Consider the following 19,271-nt stretch of genomic DNA (forward strand, 5'->3'; position numbering starts at 1 on the left):
ATAAATTGGTGAATTCAAGACTTGAACCTATAATGTCATGGTTCCGATTCCCCCTCTCCTTTTTTTTTCTCTCCCTCCTTCTTCTCTCTTTTAGAGAAATTAAAAATAAATTGGTGAATTCAAGACCCTTCTTCTCTCTTTTAAATTTTTTTTCTCTCCCTCCTTCTTCTCTCTTTTAGAAAAATTAAAAATAAATTGGTGAATTCAAAACTTGAACCCATGATCTTATGGTTCCGATTCCCCCTCTCCTTTTTTTTTATCTCCCTCCTTCTCTTTTAGAAATTTTTTTTCTCTCCCTCCTTCTCTCTTCTAGAAATTTTTTTTCTCTCCCTCCTTCTTCTCTCTTTTAGAAAAATTAAAAATAAATTGGTGAGTTCAAGACCCTTCTCTCTTTTAGAAATTTTTTTTTCTCTCCCTCCTTCTTCTCTCTTTTAGAATTTTTTTTCTCTCCCTCCTTCTTCTCTCTTTTAGAAAAATTAAAAATAAATTGGTGAATTCAAGACCCTTCTCTCTTTTAGAAATTTTTTTTTCTCTCCCTCCTTCTTCTCTCTTTTAGAAATTTTTTTTTCTCTCCCTCCTTCTTCTCTCTTTTAGAAAAATTAAAAATAAATTGGTGAATTCAAGACCTTTCTCTCTTTTAGAAATTTTTTTTCTGTCCCTCCTCTCTTTTAGAAAATTTTTTTTTCTCTCCATCCTTCTTCTCTCTTTTAGAAAAATTAAAAATAAATTGGTGAATTCAAGATTTGAACCCATGATCTCATGGTTCCGATTCCCCCTCTCCTTTTTTTCTCTCTCCCTCCTCTCTTTTAGAAAGTTTTTTTTCTCTCCCTCCTTCTTCTCTCTTTTAGAAAAATTAAAAATAAATTGGTGAATTCAAGACCCTTCTCTCTTTTAGAAATTTTTTTTCTGTCACTCCTTTAGAAAATTTTCTTTTCTCTCCCTTCTTCTCTCTTTTAAAAAAATTAAAAATAAATTGGTGAATTCAAGACTTGAACACATGATCTTATGGTTCATGGCAAGTACTTCTGACCAAATCACCATATGATGATTTGTGAACAAATCAGTTATGTACCTATAACAATCATACTTTATTACTATGATTCGACAGTAACATTATCCCAGAAGGGTAGTAACATCATATGTTACTGAAAAATATATAGGTAGTTACTGTAAACTTTATAGGTTGTTACTGCACTTTTGGTAGTAACAATATGACGAAATTTGCAGTAACAGAGAACATGCATAGTAACAGTGGCCCTATAGTAGTAATGTTTTTTTATCTAGAGTATTTTAAATTTCAATCTTTAGAGAGTACTAACGTACACGTCATGTCTTATATTTCTAACCCATTTGCATCATGGCATTCGTAAAAAAAAAGTGCTTAACGAAACTAGAACCATCATAACTATTTTTTAACGTTGTTACTACGAAAAGCAGAGGTGTTACTGCATATTGGCCATCGTGTTACTACGCTGTTCCAGTGAGACGAGGACTAAAAAAGAGGTAAATCTCAATCTTTAGAGAGCAATATCTCTCACATTATATCTTGTATTTCCAATCCGTTTGCACCATGAAGTTCATAAAAAAACGCTTAACGAAACAAGATCCATCATGGCTACTTTTTGACATTGTTATTTCTGCAAGACGAGAGCAGCAAAGTGGTGGGCGGGGGAGGGAGTGGTGGGCGGGTTTGACCGGCGGGAGGACGCTTTGACCGAGGTGGGAGGGGGGTTTTGGGCCCTAGGAGGGTGGGGGAGGTGGGTTTGACCCTTGGGAGGGGGGTGTACAATAGATTCACTATATATATATATATGTTAATGAATCTAGACATACTAGTCGCCAACCTGTGTGTTGCACGGGGTGTCGGGGTAATATTCAACAACACTGTATCGGTACTGACCTTTTCACAGTACTTCATAATGGTATCTGTAGTATATGTTTTTGTGTGAAAACATCCTAGCTGAATCTTACACATGCTGAATCTTGTTGACACTTTGGGGTATGCTAGCTTTGTTCAGTCAGCATTCCTGTTTATATTATTACATCATTAATTAATATTGGAGATGAGATTTCTACCATAAGATGTATGATCATTGAACGTTATATTCCTGTAACTAAATATTTTTTTATGGTAATTGGTATTTTTACAATATTTACAATTGAATAATGGATTTAACTAGAAATAAACGTGATCTATGCTGCGCGGTGCCCATAGACTAACAATGCAAGGGAAAAAAAAAGACATCGAGACTTCTGATGCATTCAAGAAGCATTTCATATATAGCAAAACTGCAATAGACAAATCGTGTAAGACAATACATTTGCAACATCAAGCTCGCTGTACTGTTAACTTTGATTTACATAACAGATATGTGATGCAACATTAGTTTTGGAATCACATATGAGTTTTCCCATGCAAATGTGTGAGTACGCCTAGGAATTTTCATTGCTAATCCAATTGGCACAGCTGCACCGAGGCCTGAGTAATCGAAGGAGCCGTAAAAGTCTTATTAGTTGTCGATGATAGAATGATGAACTATAATGTACGCTGTAATGTTTTCACCTGCAGGGCATTGGTAAGATTCCATTATTTTATATCGTGCAACAACATAAAGGATTATATGCGATAAAAGGTATTGAGACCAGAAAAAACGAAAGGTGGGCATTGGTTCATTCATTTAAACTTTTGAGAGTAAACGGCTTACATTTATCTTACAAATAACGGATGCACTATCACATATAATAGCTCACAAGTTTACTTAAAAAATTGTAAACAACTTTTCTTCTTTTTTATACTATTTTTGCAAAACTGAAAACAACTTCTTAAAATGCTATTATCAAGAATAACTGATTATCAATTTGCTGATTAATTTAGCTTTGTCTCAAGCCACACCAAATCATCTCCTATCCTAGTTTACTTATTTGAGCAAATTATAGTACTATTTTTTTCTACCAATATTCATGCTTGTAAGTTGTCAGGTAGAAACACAGGTAGAGGGAAAACAAAAATTGTCAGAAATAAAGCTTGGCAAGAATTAATGAACCTCAATTGACCTATGATGCACCAAGGAAAAATGACAAAACTCTGAAATTGTACTAATCACTAAATACAAGTGTCAGCCCTAAATCTTATCTAAATTCTGAAATAGGAAAGTCCATATTTAGAAAGGTGATAGTTTGGCAAATATGTACATTAGTACATGCCATCCATGATCCATGTTCTTACCTTGATAAATACTGTATGAAAAGTGCACAGAACATAAAGGGAGCAAATGATTGAAACCTGTAATTGCAGAAAAGTTCGTGTAGCAACCATTACCAGCACAGATTCTTGACTCTTGAGCGCATTGAGCCATTGAAAATGGGACGTGGATTTCTTATCAATCAAATCAATTTTGCAAGTTGGCAATCCCTGATAATATCATATTTTTCAGGTCACAGTACATGAATAGATTCCACTGAACCCTGCAACATTATTCAGTAGATGCACATGAAAGGATAATTAGCAACACGTCAATGAGCTGATTCAATACACTTAATAGAAAGGAATGGGTAAAGCCTGAACAGAATACTGGATTATTAGATCAAAACAACTCATTTATGTAAAGATTACCTACAACCAGAAAAATATAAGCTCAATTACATGCCTATACAAAGAATAGCACTCCAATATATTTGCTTAGCCAAGCACACAACAGACTGATAAGAAGGTATAATGCAAACTTAGTTATATGCTATGAAGGCATGGTATCATCACGCACAAGTACAGAGCATGAATGGTAAGAAACAATTGGAGCAGACATTGATTATTAGAGAGATTTTCCCGACGTCAATTTGTTGTTCGATTAGTTAATTATAGGACAAAAGGCTATTCCTAGGCATAACTGAATTCTGAAATGCAAAATACAAAGGAACAATGTGTTTTTGCGTAAAGTAAAGATACAGACTGAATCTCTTTTTTTTTCCCCAAACATTAGGATTAAGATTGGTGTGAGGCAAGAAATACGAATAGCTCATAGCTCTTCGAATTGGCCGTGAGCAAAATAAATGACCAGTGGAAAGATTCAGACTTTTTCATGCATGTGCGTGGTGCATGAATTAAGTAAAGATTTTGGTCATGCAGTCTTTCTCGCATCTAAACACAAAACACGCATATTTAATAATTCTGGACTCAATATCTGGAGTACTACATACTCCTACCTCAGAAAAAAAAACAGCTGTGATGGTAGGATGTGATAAATATTTTTCATTTTCTAATCAAATCTAATGTAAATGATAGAAATAAACGACACAGGAAAAAAGAGGGAAAATTATTCATGAATTCGACAACTGCTGAGATAGGTTCATAGTTAATTCGACAACTACGACATGGCCACCAACATGGCCATTTGGTATTGAAGCATAATTAGTGACCTTGATTCAAATTATCATATCTTTAAGATTCTATCTTCAATGAATCACACATTGTTAAATAGAGAACACAAATACATACTCTTTCATGAGATTTCGGGTCTAACAGAAATATAAGTATACCTAAACCTTTGTTAGATATTGTAGGAGAGCACCGGTAGGCTTGATGTAATTTATAGCATAATGTAGGCAAAACCGCATGAAAAAATACATAAGGGTAGATCCGGCTTTTCTTAACTAAAAAACAGAATGACAGGATCAGGTACATACCTCCAAAGTCAAAATTGTCAGCCATCCCTTCATAGTGTTAGGAATCATGAACATCAAGAAAATATTCAGTGATGAATTGGCCATTCCTGATATGTTCATAATGAGGGAAAAATCAGCGGTTGCTCTAGGCAAGAGCAAGTCCAAAAGACCCTCATTCCAATAACACACTGCAACAAATAAAAACTTAAAAAGACATTTGTATTATCGGTAATATCTAAAGATCACCAACTCAGCGCAAGTTCCATTTTTCAATGGAATGGATGAGCACATGAGTTACTTTAAATCTGCATTAGTGAGATCCTAATCAATAGTAACTATGCCCAAATCAAATATCCGTGAAATACAACAACAGTAAAATAGCAAGCAGTAGTAACAGTAGCCAGTAACCGTTAGCATAGCTAGGAGAAGAAGCATGGCTTAGGGGTTGTTTGGTTGGTTGCCACACTTTGCCACACCACACTTTAGTTATTCCCTCCGTTTCACAATGTAAGTCATTCTAGCATTTCCCATATTCATATTGATGTTAATGAATCTAGACATATATATCTATTTAGATTCATTAACATCAAAATGAATGTGGAAAATGTTAGAATGACTTATATTGTGAAACGGAGGAAGTATGCCATAATTTTTTAGATATGTGTTTGGTTCGTTACGGCAATTGTGTCATGCCACACTTTCATAGCCTTAGGACCCACATGTCATACTCTCAAATTTGAAGCTAAGCTTGCCACACTTGTGGCCAACTATTTCTAAGCCACACTTATGCCACCATGTCTCAACTAGCCTAAACTTAGTTATGGCAAGGTCAGGTTAGTGGCTCTCAAACTCACCTGAAGAGTACGGAGAAGAGATTCAACTGGAGGAAGCGAGGGCGGCGAGGCGCCATGTACAACGGCACATGTGGCACTGGGCGCTGGCCTTGCCGTAGTAGCTGCCGACCCACATCTGTCCTCGTGGCAGCCATGACTGAGCTGCCCTTCTCCTTCCTTCTCTTCCCTGACCTCGTCACTGAGCCCACTGCTCCTACCACCTCTTTCTACCGGATCTGGTGGACCTTGAGCAAGAACCAGCACATCAAGTAGCGCAAAGAGGGAGAGAAGAAGAGGACTATGGCGGCGGCTTATGTCCGTCGTCTCCGGGCAGCCGGATACATCGGCGAGTCAGCCGATTTCCCCGAGGCGGATTTGGCGCCGCACCGACCGGGGCGGAAAGCATGTCTCGCAGCGAGCGACGGACGCGGGGCCACGGCTGGGGCGTGTCTCGCTCCAGGCGATGGCGTCCCTCTCAACTTCCCTTCTCCTCCCAGGCTCCTCTTACTGGATCTGGCAACCACTGAGCCGGATATGGCAGAGCGAAGCGGAGTGGGCGAGGAAAGGGAGGCGGTGGCAGCCTGGCGGGGCCGAGATTGAAGAGAGGAAGAGGCGGCAGTGGCGGCGCGGCGACGATGGCTGTAGGTGGGCGAGGATGCGGCGGTGACGGTGTTCGCGAAGGGAGAAGGGCGAGGCGGTGCGCGTGGTTGCGCGAGGGGAGGAAGGCGAGGGCGTGCAAGGCTGCGGGCGAAACGCGAGAGGGGGCTAGGGTTTGGTGCGGGTGACCGAAATCTGCGCTGTCCGTTTCTGATCCGACGATCCCATGGGTGTGAAAGGGCCGCCACAGTGGACACGTGGACGGTCAGATCGGCCCTTCAGCGAGATCGAACGGACAATTATTGTGGGAACCAGTATGTAATTAACAAAAACGCATGGGCTGTTTTGCAAAAAATATGCTGACGTGGCGCTCTAATTCTTCAGCACTCGCACGACGTTTAGAGAGATTAATATTAAACATTCACTGTCCGATGAGAGAGACCTGTATCAGTGTTAGCACCCCTTAAGACTTCCGTCACCAACTTTTCTATCAACAGGCTGTTGAAGGGAAAAAAAAGACACTTCTCAATGAAAGTTATGCGACATTTAAACTAATGGAAGCATACCGTTTCACTATATATATATATATATATATATATATATATATATAGAGAGAGAGAGAGAGAGAGAGAGAGAGCCAGAGAGGGCATACCTTGACAATATGGAATTAAGCAGCCATTATGTTTTATTTTGCAGTTAAAACATGAAAAAAAGGATTTGAGAATAGAACTAAGTGATGTTATTCCTAATTAATATCACCCTTTTATTAAAATATACATAATGAAAAGAAAGAAAGGACAAAGTTATAATCTCACAGGAGGATATTGAAAATAACGGCTAAAAGAGGACGTATAAAATTATTGTATGTCATTGTAAACATTGTTTCTTGATGACGGTTTTCTCTGCCAATTTTCAACTGCTATGACCACTACGCTAGAACCCTACATTTGTGACGGCATACCAGTGACGGGCCTATGAATTAGTCACAGATGACTGTCACCTTTGACGGGTCGCTAGGTTTGCCGTCATTGGTGGGGCATCCGGCCGTGGCCCGTCACAGGTATCCCCTCACCTGTGATGGGCCGGAAGGAAAAGCCGTCACAGGTGAGAAAGTGACGGGTTTTCCTCCCAACCCGTCACAGGTATCCCCTCACCTGTGACTGGCCGTGGCAGATTTTTTTTACGGCCTGTCACAGGTAGGTCAATACCTTTGACGGGCAACTCAATTGAAGCCCGTCAAAGGTATGACCAACACCTTTGACGGGCTTTTTTAATCTAACCCGTTTGAGGTGTGTTGGGTCTATAAATACCCCCCAAACCGCCAACTGCTTTCCATCCTGACCAGTTCTCTGTTCACAAATCGGTTGGGAGGGCAAGGGGGGCGATTTTTTGCTAAAATTCAAGGTAAAAAACACATTATTCTCCATTCCTTCTCAATATATCAATCATCATATATTTTTCTTCGTATGTTGTTGATTTCAGATGGATCGTAGATGGATGTACTATGCGCATCATTCGTCTACCGAGTATAGAGAGGGGGTCACAGAATTTGTCACATTTGCGGATAATGACAGAAAAAGTAGGATGAGCATGCACATGTTGTGTCCATGTAGAGACTGTAAGAATGAACAGATGATCGAACATAGCGATGAAGTGCATGCTCATTTGATAATGAATGGATTCATGAAGAAATGTACCTGCTGGACCAAGCATGGAGAGCAAGAGGCGCCTAATGTCGCAGCTGAAGAAGTGTTGGATCAGGATGTAGAGAACACCGCCGCAGCTCGAGAAGGCATGTTCGTACCTTCTCCTTTAGGTGGAGAGAACATAGATTTGGACACTCAATGTCTATCTACAATATTACATGACATTGAAGACGCAGAGGACAACGACAGAGATTTTGAGAAGTTTAGTAAGTTGGTGGAAGATTGTCAGATGCCCTTGTATGATGGATGCAAGCCGAAGCACAACAAGTTGTCATGCGTGTTGGAACTCATGAAACTTAAGGCTAGTAATGGCTGGTCAGACAAGAGTTTTACAGAACTTCTTGAGCTGTTAAAGGACTTGTTGCCAGAGGGGAACAATTTACCGCAGACGACATATGAAGCGAAGCAAGTATTATGTCCGTTGGGCCTGGAGGTCAGAAGAATTCATGCATGTCCGAACGACTGCATTTTGTATTACAAGGAATACGCTGACTTGGATGTCTGCCCTGTCTGTGGGGCATCAAGATACAAACGAGCAAAGAGTAAAGGTGAAGGAAGTAAGTCAAAGAGGGGAGACCCAGCAAAGGTGGTGTGGTATCTCCCAATTGCGGAGCGCATGAAGAGAATGTTTGCGAATAAGGAACAAACTAAGCTAGTGCGCTGGCATGCCGAAGAACGGAAATTCGATAGTATGCCCAGCAGATTCAGTACAGTGGAGGACAATCGATAGGGTTTACCAGGAATTCTCAAATGACCCAAGAAACATAAGTTTCGCAATGTGTACATACGGCATTAATCCATTTGGTGATTTGAGCAGTCGTCACAATACATGGCCAGTTCTGCTTGTTAACTATAACCTTCCTCCCTGGTTGTGCTTCAAAAGAAAGTATATTATGCTTGCCATGCTCATTCAAGGACTGAGACAACCTGGCAACGATATCGATGTGTTCCTTGAACCGATAATCGATGACTTCGAAAGGCTATGGAATGAGGACACACGAACATGGGACGCATATGCACAAGAGTATTTCAACCTCCATGCGATGCTGTTTTGTACCATCAACGATTATCCGACCCTTAGCGACCTTTCTGGCCAAACTGTGAAAGGGAAATGGGCGTGTTCGGAGTGTATGGAGGAAACAAGAAGCAAATGGTTGAAGCATTCACACAAGACGGTCTACATGGGTCACATGAGATTTCTTCCAAGGTATCACCCGTATAGGAATATGAAAAAGAATTTCAATGGACATAGAGATACAGCCGGACCCCCGGCAGAGCTAACAGGGATAGAGGTGCACAACTTAGTGATGGGAATAACCAACGAGTTTGGAAAAAAGAGGAAAGTTGGAAAGACAAAAAAGAAGAGTACGTCGAAGGAAAAAATAGAGGAGCATGTGGAAAAACAAAAGAAAAAAGAGAGGAGCATGTGGAAAAAGAAGTCAATATTTTGGAGACTACTATACTGGAAGGATCTTGAAGTTCACCACTGCATAGATTTGATGCATGTCGAAAAGAATGTATGCGAGAGTTTAATGGGATTACTGCTTAACCCAGGTACTACAAAGGATGGTCTCAACACCTGACGAGATCTGGAAGAAATGGGTGTTCGCTCGGAACTACATCCATAACCACGGAATCCGGCAGGGTTTACCTTCCTCCAGCCTGCTACACTCTCTCGAAAGAAGAAAAGATTGATTTGCTAACATGTTTGAGTGGTATAAAGGTTCCATCTGGTTACTCATCAAGAATCAGTAGGCTCGTTTGACTGCAAGATCTTAAGTTGGTAGGAATGAAGTCGCATGATTGCCATGTTCTTATCACACAGTTGTTGCCCATTGCAATAAGGAATATTTTGCCTCCTAAGGTGCGACACACGATCCAGCGGTTGTGTTTCTTCTTCCATGCAATCGGCCAGAAGATCATTGATCCCGAGGGACTAGATGAACTACAGGCAGAACTTGTGAGAACACTATGTCATCTTGAGATGTACTTTCGTCCAACTTTCTTTGACATAATGGAACATCTTCCCTTGCACCTTGTGAGGCAAACAAAGTTCTGTGGTCCAGCATTCATGACGCAGATGTATTCTTGCGAAAGGTACCTAGGGATCCTTAAGGGTTATGTACGGAACCGTTCACACCCCGAGGGGAGTATCATCGAGAGTTACACCACCGAAGAGGTCATCGATTTTTGTGTGGACTAGATGTTAGAAACATCTTCAATTGGATTACCACGATCTCATCACGAAGGGAGGCTTGATGGTGTTGGTATTGTTGGAAGAAAGACTGTTAGGTTGGATCGGAAAGGTGTACGATAAAGCTCATTTCACGGTACTGCAGCATATGACTGAGGTGGTGCCGTACGTTGACGAACACCTTGCAGTTCTCCGACAGGAGAACCCAGACCGATTAGAGAGTTGGGTCAGAAATAAGCACATATCTTCTTTCAACGAGTGGCTGAAGAACCGAATTGCTAGGTTGCAGAACTTGTCTAGTAAAACACTTCAGTGGTTGTCACAGGGTCCTGAATGGAGTGTCACCACCTGGCAAGGATATGACATAAATGGATACACCTTTCACACGGTAAAGCAAGACAGCAAATGCACAGTGCAGAACAGTGGGTTACGCATTGAGGTTGCTAGTGACGGTGGTCGTCGTGATCAATACTATGGTAGAGTTGAGCAAATATTGGAGCTAGATTACTTGAAGTTCAAAGTCTCGTTGTTTCATTGTCGATAGGTCGATCTTCGCAATGTAAAAGTTGACAATGAAGGTTTCACCACTGTCAACTTGGCTAACAACGCGTACAAGGATGAACCGTTCATTCTCGCCAAACAAGTTGTTCAAGTGTTCTACATAGTTGACCCGTGTAACAAGAAACTACATGTTGTTCGTGAAGGGAAAAGGAGAATTATTGGATTGGACAATATTGCAGACGAGGATGATTACAACCAGCACGTCCACGGCATAGGTCAAGAAATACCTCTAGAAGAGGAGGAAGAAGAAGATGACGTTCAATATGCACGCGTCGACCATAAGGAAGGATTATTTTTGTAATTTATGTACGTAATTTATGTCTACATGTTTGTTATCTGTATGACTCTAATATCTTCGCAATGATCAATAGTATATTGCTTATGAAATAGTCAAATAAAATAATTAAGTGAAGCACCAACTAGAAGTAAAAAACAATAATTAAGCAAGTATAACCATTGGAAATAAAATAATAAAATTAGTAAAATAATGAAGTGCAATTACTACTGTTAGTGAAATAAAATAATTAAGTATAACAAAAATATGTAGTGCATGTGGAAATATGTTGAGGAAAATAAAAGAACTAAGTGAAATAAAATAAAATAAAATTGCTTTAGGCAAACTCACCTGTGACGGGCCGTCATAGGTGAACCTGTGACGGCCCAGACTGTTGGGCCCGTCACAGGTGAGGTCACCTGTGACGTCTCCACAGTTGGCGCCCGTCACATGTGAGTTTGACTAGGGTTGACCTAGGGTTGGACCTCTTCTAGATCGATCCAGATTCGGCACCCACTCTCACTCACTCACTCTCTCGACCGCCGCCGTCCTCTCCGCCGCCATCTCCACCATCGCCGCCTCGACCTCTCCGGCACCCTCTCCGCTGCCATCTCTGCCGCCATCTCCACCCTCTCCGCCGCCCTCTCCACCGCCGCCTCGACCTCTCCACCACCGCCCTCGCCGCCTCCCTCTCCACCGCCGTTGCCTCACTCACTCTCTCGACCGCCGCCGTCCTCTCCGCCGCTATCTCCACCGTCACCGCCTCGACCTCTCCGCCACCCTCTCCGCCGCCATCTCCGCCGCCCTCTCTGCCGCCATCTCCGCCCTCTCTGCCGCCCTCTCCACCGCCGCCTCGACCTCTCCACCGCCGCCCTCGCCGCCTCCCTCTCCACCGCCGCCGCCTCACTCACTCTCTCGACCGCCGCCGTCCTCTCCGCCGTCCGTCCCCGACCTCCCCGACACCGGGATCCACGACGCCGGCCACCTCCACCTCCACGACGCCCTCTCTGCCGCCCTCTCCACCGCCGCCTCGACCTCTCCACCGCCGCCCTCGCCGCCTCCCTCTCCACCGCCGCCGCCTCACTCACTCTCTCGACCGCCGCCGTCCTCTCCGCCGTCCGTCCCCGACCTCCCCGACACCGGGATCCACGACGCCGGCCACCTCTACCTCCACGACGCTGACTGCCTCGACTTCGCTGCATCAACTTCGCCGCTGCCTCCCCGCCCTCGTCTTCGCCGCCGCCGGGATCCAGGACGACTACGGCCTGCGCCGCCTTCTCCAAGTACGCCGCTTCTCTAAGTACGCCGCCACCCTCCCCCATTCCTCCTTTTTTCGATGGATGAATTGCATTGTTTAGATGAAATGTGATTTGTTGTTTCGATTGTTGGTGCTGCTGTATAGATGAATTAAATGTGATTTGTTGTTTGTGGATGTTTTGGATGAATGTAGGGGCTAGATTTTGGATGAATGCAACATTAGAGGAATTATTCTATTGGTATTAGAGGATCTTAGCATGAATTTTGCTGCAGTGGATGTTCTTTTCTTTATGGATAAGAACGGATTATCTACACGTGTTGATTTATATACCCTTGCTGTCTATGAATAGGTGAATTGCATGAATTATTGTTTATATACATGATTTATATACCCTTGCTGTCTATGTATAGGTGAGTTGCATGAATTGTTGTTTATATACATGATTTATATACCCTTGCTGTCTATGAATAGGTGAATTGCATCAATTGTTGTTTATATACATGATTTATATACCCTTGCTGCTGCCGCCACATAAATTATTGTGGGTTATTTTATTATCTATTATCCGGCCCCTGCTTGATAAATTAATTGTGGGCTGTTTAAGAAATTATTGCCATGTGTATGATAATTTTTTTTGATGCCTTGCTGTCTATGTTTGCCCATGCTGCTGCCTATGGTTGCCTTATGTTAAATGGCCAGTGATGAATGCTCAAGAACATAAATACCTCTAAACTTGATCTTTTTTTAATGCATAAGAACAGATTATCTACACTTGTTCTTTTTTGATGAATTGCTGTTGCTGCTGCTACCCCTGTGCCCCTTATTCATTTTTTTGTGCATAGATTATCTACACTTGTTCTTTTTTTAATGCATAAGAACAGATTATCTACACTTGTTCTTTTTTTCTACATAAGAACAAATTATCTACACTTGTTCTTTTATGCATAAGAATTGCCCCTGATTGCCTGATTTTGATGAATTTTGATGATTGTTATAAAATGAATTGATGCTGCTGCTGCTGCTGTTATAGAATGAGTGTTCTTTTTAATGCATAAGAACAGATTATCTACACTTGTTCTTTTTTTTATGTACACTTGTTCTTTTTTCTGGATTGATAAGAGGAGACTATCTACACTTGGTTCTTTTTTACGCTTTACTTTGGGTTGCTTTTCCCTCCTAGTAGATGATTTCCTCTTTTTTTCCCTTCATGCAAATGATGGTAATTGATGCATAATTTCTGAGCAAAACTGAGGCCATATGTTTCATAGTATACCCCGTATTACATTGGATCTAATGCTATTTAGTATAATGGTAGGAAATTTATAAGCTTTTTCGCGAAAATTAGACCATGACAACGCCCGGCGCAAACCCGCCCTCCCCAACACCTGCGAGGATCCAGGAAGAAGCAAACCCAGCCACGGAGACAGTTGCCGAAGGTCATCCCTCGACAATGGCGGTCGAACAACCAGAAATTCATGGTAATTTATAGGATAAATTTTCACCACATGACCACATAAATTTTAGCTAGCACCCCTTAGCATATGTTGCCTTCTGTTTGTGCTGCAAAATTGCCGCAGGAACAACATACGTCGATGTCGGGCGGGACAAGTGCAAGTAGGTCGAGTAGAAATCCCTGGTCACAAAATATATGGCCGACCACAGTGCAAGTTATAAGAGAGGTTGACGCTAGTGGTAGGCCCACGGCGCCCAGAACTGTCATTGGAAGATGGTCTAACTGCTGCGGGCTGGCGGCACGTGAGAACTTCGGGATCCTCCATAAAGATATTGGCAAGGTCACAGAAGTCGAGAAAGAGCGAGCTTGGACGGCAATGGAGAAATGGTTCACATTTCCGGCTAAAGCAAATGATAGGCTTAAGCGGAAGGCATTCCAGAGGATGGGCAAAGCTTGGAAGAATTGGAAGTCGAAGCTCTTCACTGAGTTTGTCAACCCGCCCGGCAATCATACGCCGTTCGATGAATACCCTCAAATAACCGAAGCGGTGTGGGAGGAATTCTGCTCTCTCAAGAACACCCAAGAGTTTAGGGAATCAAGCGAGGCACATCGCCTACTGCAACAACGGAATGAGCACCCGCATCGGCTGGGCACCGCAGGGTACATCGGCAAGGAGGCAATATGGGCCCAAGAAGATGCACCCGCTGCAGCAGCAAATGTCCCTGCCCCATTTTTAGACATCCCTAAACAAAGAGCTCGCAACTGGGCGCGGGCAAGGGGTAAGGTCAACCCGGACGGCTCTGTCACATTTGAGAACAAAAGTGATGCCGTCGTCTATCAGGAACTGGTGAGTTCACTACTTAACCTAACTAATTTCCGTTCGTATAAAGTAAAAGTTCGTATAAACGACTCTTTTTTTTCTAGTTAGGCTTGGTTGCTAAACAAGCTTCACAAAGCGAGGTTGAGTCCGCACCGAAGAGGCGCGAAGATGACACCCTCACAAAGGCACTCGGAACCAAAAAACATCCTGGCCGGACTAGGGGAATTGGTAGCGATGTGCCCTGGAAGCATGGACTCCCGCAGTACAGCTCCCAATACAGGAAACGGAAAGTCTCCAAGGAAGAGAGGGACGCTCGTTTGAAGGCCGAACTTAAGGTTGAGGTCATTCAAGAACTAGAAGCTAGCATGAACGCTAGGGTGGAAGAAAGGGTTAACAAGGTCCTCGCCGACATGAATATACCCCGAGGCACAACACCTGCTGTGCATCCAACTCCTCGTGCACAACATGACGCGAGTCCGTCACAGCATAGGAGTAGTTGTGCATCCACAGAAGTGCCGGCCCCTGGTCTCCCGCTCGCACCACTAGCTGCAGTGGACCACATAGAGGTAATTGATGTTATCCAATCCATATCTAATAAAAAAACCTTTACACGTTCCTATATTAAATTCAAACTTTCACATATGCAGGGCGTAGCACAGTGTGTCCTACTGGCGAGGCTCCACCCAACTTTTGCTCCCGAAGTCGCTGAGGGCATGGCTTTCGAACCCTCGGTTACAGACAAGGTCCACTGTGCAGACCTGCTAGCTGGGTATGCCAAGGTGTCCATCGATACAGTAAAGGACACCTGGTCAGGCTATCCGCTGCCCGTGCCCCCCAATGATGAAATCATGACTTTGGGCGATGCGCGCAAGACGTTCATACAATGGCCCAAAGAAGACATAGTTGTGAAGATGACTCCTCGTCCAAGTCGACCGACGGAGCTTATACCTCCCAAGTCTAAGCTATCAATTGAGGCTCCCTGTGGACCGGCATTGTCAGTACCTCATTCTCCTGGTGGAGCTGATATGGACTTGGCAGATATAGCTCAAAGCTTGGCTCCAATAAAGACCACAAGAAAGGCCGTTAGCTCCCCACCACTTGTCAAGGGCTAGAAGTGTGAACGCGGCAAGGGGAAGGTCGGGGAGTTGGCGCCGGAGCCAAAAAGGGGCAAGGCTGCGACGTCGATGCCGGTGAGCAAAGCGGGGAAGGTCGTGAGGGCGCCAGCCCAATTTGAGCTAGGCATGCCATTGGTGGAGGACAATGTGTTAGCCGTGATGGGTATTGCTTGCTGAGAGCTACATAAGCAATACATGGAGCTAAGCAATGCCAAGCGGAAAATGAGGGAGTCATCCATAGTTGGACATCACGATCACCAGCCATTCCTATCTTCGCTTGCCTATATAACTATAGGCTTTGATGACCTCTTCGACCTTTTCAGGATTCGGAAGTTGGACACTGGTCTTCTAAAATGCTACTCCTTGTAAGTGCATACCTTCTATACTTGTGATATGATTGGACTATATCTCCTAATTAAATTAGTTCTAATACGTAAATGTTTTAAGGTTGTGTTGGATCGAGAGTCGTCGCCTTGGTAATCAGGTTGGGTTCCTTGATCCATCCATGGTGAACGAGATTAATTTACAACAGAGCTTCACTGAGGTGGTTGACTATGTCAACCGGTGTTTATGGGCCCATCAAGATAAGGAGTACATCATGTGCACACACAACCAAGAGTAAGAGGACAATACCCTTCGTGTATATTGTTTTTGAAGTTAAGGTTCTTAGTACTAACGCTACATAACCACTGCGCAGACGACATTAGATTCTCCTAGTCATCGTACCTAAGTGGAGTATGGTTACCTACCTTAACTCCAATAAGTCCAAAGATTATGATTTCACTGAAATCACCAAGGCCTTAAATATGGCTTGGGGCCCATATGTGGAAAAGGGTGGTAGGCACAAGGAGGGCAAGGACGAACTTTATCATGACATCAAGTTCGCATGCGCATAACAGATCGGAAACCAATGTGTTTTCCACGTGTGCCACAACATGTCAACACTTCTAAGAGAGGTGAAAGTTTTCGACCCTGAAGTTGTTGCTAATGGCGAATAAGCTCATTTCAATACCAACATTGCTATTCAAAACATGCTAACCTCTTATTTATTAAACATAAAGGCAGAGCTGGCTTCAAGATCTCACCCATCAACCCTCCCCCCCCCCCCGCTATCAGAGGCGAAGTGTGCGCCTTCATTGTTGCAGAAATAATGAACAAGAAATGACGTTTTCACGTCAAATAGACTCATGAACTTGGCTAAATAATTTATTGTGATGTAAAAAAGATGTTTTTATAATTTCTTGTGATGTAAACAAATATGTTTTTATGGAGTGCAATGTAATTTACTTTCATATGTGCAATATTTATGGTAGTTTACTAAATTGTCATCAAATTTGATCAACTACGATTTACATTGTACTATTCATCTGTTTTCTCCTTTTTTTTTTCCTTATTGACAGGTTGTGGAGGTCGAGGACATTATGGCTTTAATCCATTTGGTAAGTATATATGTGGTTCTATGAGCAACGACCGAAATTGTGGCTTTCAAGGGGTGTGAATTTGCTGTGGAAAATTGTGGCATTTGAACTGCATATGTGAATGATGTCAATTTTTGATATGGATCTGTGTTGTTGGGGATCTGTGATGTTTGAGATGGATATGTGATGTTATATTGGGGAGGGGGGTGACTGGAATATATTTGTGATGTATCTGTGTTTCAGATGCCATGGCTAGCAAATCCTGAGGCTAGCCAATATTTAGCATTTATTTTTTTCTGGAATTAACTCATCAGTGATGGGTCGGAACAAAAATCCGTCAAAGGTAACCTCACCTGTGACGGACTAGCAAATAAAGTCCCGTCAGTGGTGACCTACCTGTGACGGGCCTTTACTTTTGGGGCCGTCACAGGTAGATCACCTGTGACAGCTTCTAACTACGGAGACCATCACCTCTGACGGCCTTTATTTAAAGGGCCGTCAGAGATGAGTCAGGCTAGCAGAGACCAACACCTCTGACGGCCTTCTAGTAACTTGCCCGTCAGAGGTGGGTGTCACCTGTGACGGCCGGCCACCCGTCAAAGGTGACTGGACTCACCAGTGACAACTGATCACTGACCATGCGCGAAGCCGTCAAAGATGAGAGTTTGGGCCCGTTACAGGTGACCTTGGCCAGTGTAGTGGACGATCTTGAGTCCATTAATCTTGTGACATAAAGACGGCCAAGTGTAGACTCTTATTTCTATAAGTAGAGATAAATCGTTTTAAATGATTACCCTTGACTCTTATTCCCTGTTTTTCCCTTAACAGCTGGAAGATTTGTGATAATTATTCAAGGGTAGAAAAGAATGAATTAAACACTATAAACTTCAAAAATAAATTTATAACGGGTTTTCAAGAAATTCACATGCAGAAAATATTTGCAAAAATCACACTGTTTAATAACTTGAGAATCATGCACATTTATCTGTTACTTTAAAAAACAACACACTGTTATTCACTACTGTCTTCTTTTTGGTATGAGTGATAATTATTCAAGGGTAGAAAAATGAATTAAATGTTATACAGATGAAAATGATTTTAAAATGGTTTTATAAGAAATTCATATAAATAATGTTTTTTAATCGCACTGTTTAAAAGCTTGGGAAACATGTGCATTTACCCGTTTACATGTTCCTTGAAAAATAATACACAGTTAATAATTTGTTACTGTCTTCTATTTGGTATGGTTGGTAATTTTATTTAGCATACAGTATGCAATTTATACGAACATATGGAAAACTAAATATTGATCTTTTTTATTAAAATAATATATGTGTCTATTTATATGAGTATATGCTATCTGCTTTAAAATAATTTTGTGGCATTTAACACTATGGAAATTAAATATTAGCTCCAAGTTTGTATTCAGAAAAAAATATAGATAAGTATATTCTATTGGCTTTAAAATTATTATTCAACAACTCAGTTGTTTTAGTGAACCTACATGTAGTGAACCGTCAGTTATTTATAGGCAAAATATCAGTAGAAATCATAATCTAATATCAAACGGTCATTCAGTTGGGAAATACATCAAAACAGCTCATTTAATAGGGTAAACAGATCGCATACAATATGCAAGTTTGACGGATTCATGCAAGATTCATAGGCACCCGCATCCCTGCATAGATTGCAGGTCCGACCATGGAGGATTGCTACGTGACTGTAGATGTGATGATGTAGGGATTGGAAACACGAATACGGATGTTCAAGCAAACGTTTTGATCTGTTGATCAGCATCTCGACCATTCAATTTTTTTGGCCCTAAGCTCCAGCAGGTCAATATTGTTTCTAGATGAGAAACTAATCTGGATTAAGGAAAGGTGCATGTACCTGACTGATTAAGGAAAGATCTATGTGCCTGATTTCGCGAATATATAGAGGATGTCAACTTTGCGTACGTCCTGGAGTTTATATTGATCGATGTTACACATTGACGGATTTACGGGTTTAGTTGCCGACGATCCTCCGCTCGGAGTTTGGATCGGCGCTGATCCGTGTGGAGCAACTCATGTGCCGTCTCTCGTTGTCTATCTGCGACTCTCTATCAATAAGTGGTACTATAGAGATAATGAACAAAATCAATGAGATATACAATAACTGCTTTTTGGAGATAAACATGTGGGTTTTGGAAAAAGCCCAGTACAAAGTAATCGAATAGGCATATTGGGCCATGGGACCACCTATACATTTGTCGACAAATTTTCTCCTAAAAATTTGACAGATGTAATTATAGTACAATCGTAGTGTAATTACACTGTAACTTATATGTAATTACACTGTAACTTGCACGTAACTACAGTGTAACTTATATATAAGTTTCAGG

At 42.1% G+C, this 19,271-nt stretch overlaps 1 long non-coding RNA gene across 2 annotated transcripts; it reads right to left on the reverse strand.

The window, feature by feature from the left end:
- Positions 1-2,257: 2,257 nt before the first annotated feature.
- On the reverse strand, positions 2,258-6,235 carry LOC4351841 (uncharacterized). 2 transcript variants are annotated; one of them, XR_001541727.3, is made up of 4 exons: positions 5,514-6,235; positions 4,681-4,766; positions 3,284-3,465; positions 2,258-2,563 (listed from the first exon to the last, which is right to left on the reverse strand). It is a non-coding gene; the product is annotated as an uncharacterized lncRNA (long non-coding RNA). The 2 variants fall into 2 exon arrangements; XR_001541726.3 differs by having other exon boundaries at positions 4,681-4,847.
- Positions 6,236-19,271: the final 13,036 nt, after the last annotated feature.

The sequence above is a fragment of the Oryza sativa genome, chromosome 12 (assembly GCF_034140825.1).
Source record: "Oryza sativa Japonica Group chromosome 12, ASM3414082v1".
Taxonomy (NCBI): Eukaryota; Viridiplantae; Streptophyta; class Magnoliopsida; order Poales; family Poaceae; genus Oryza; species Oryza sativa.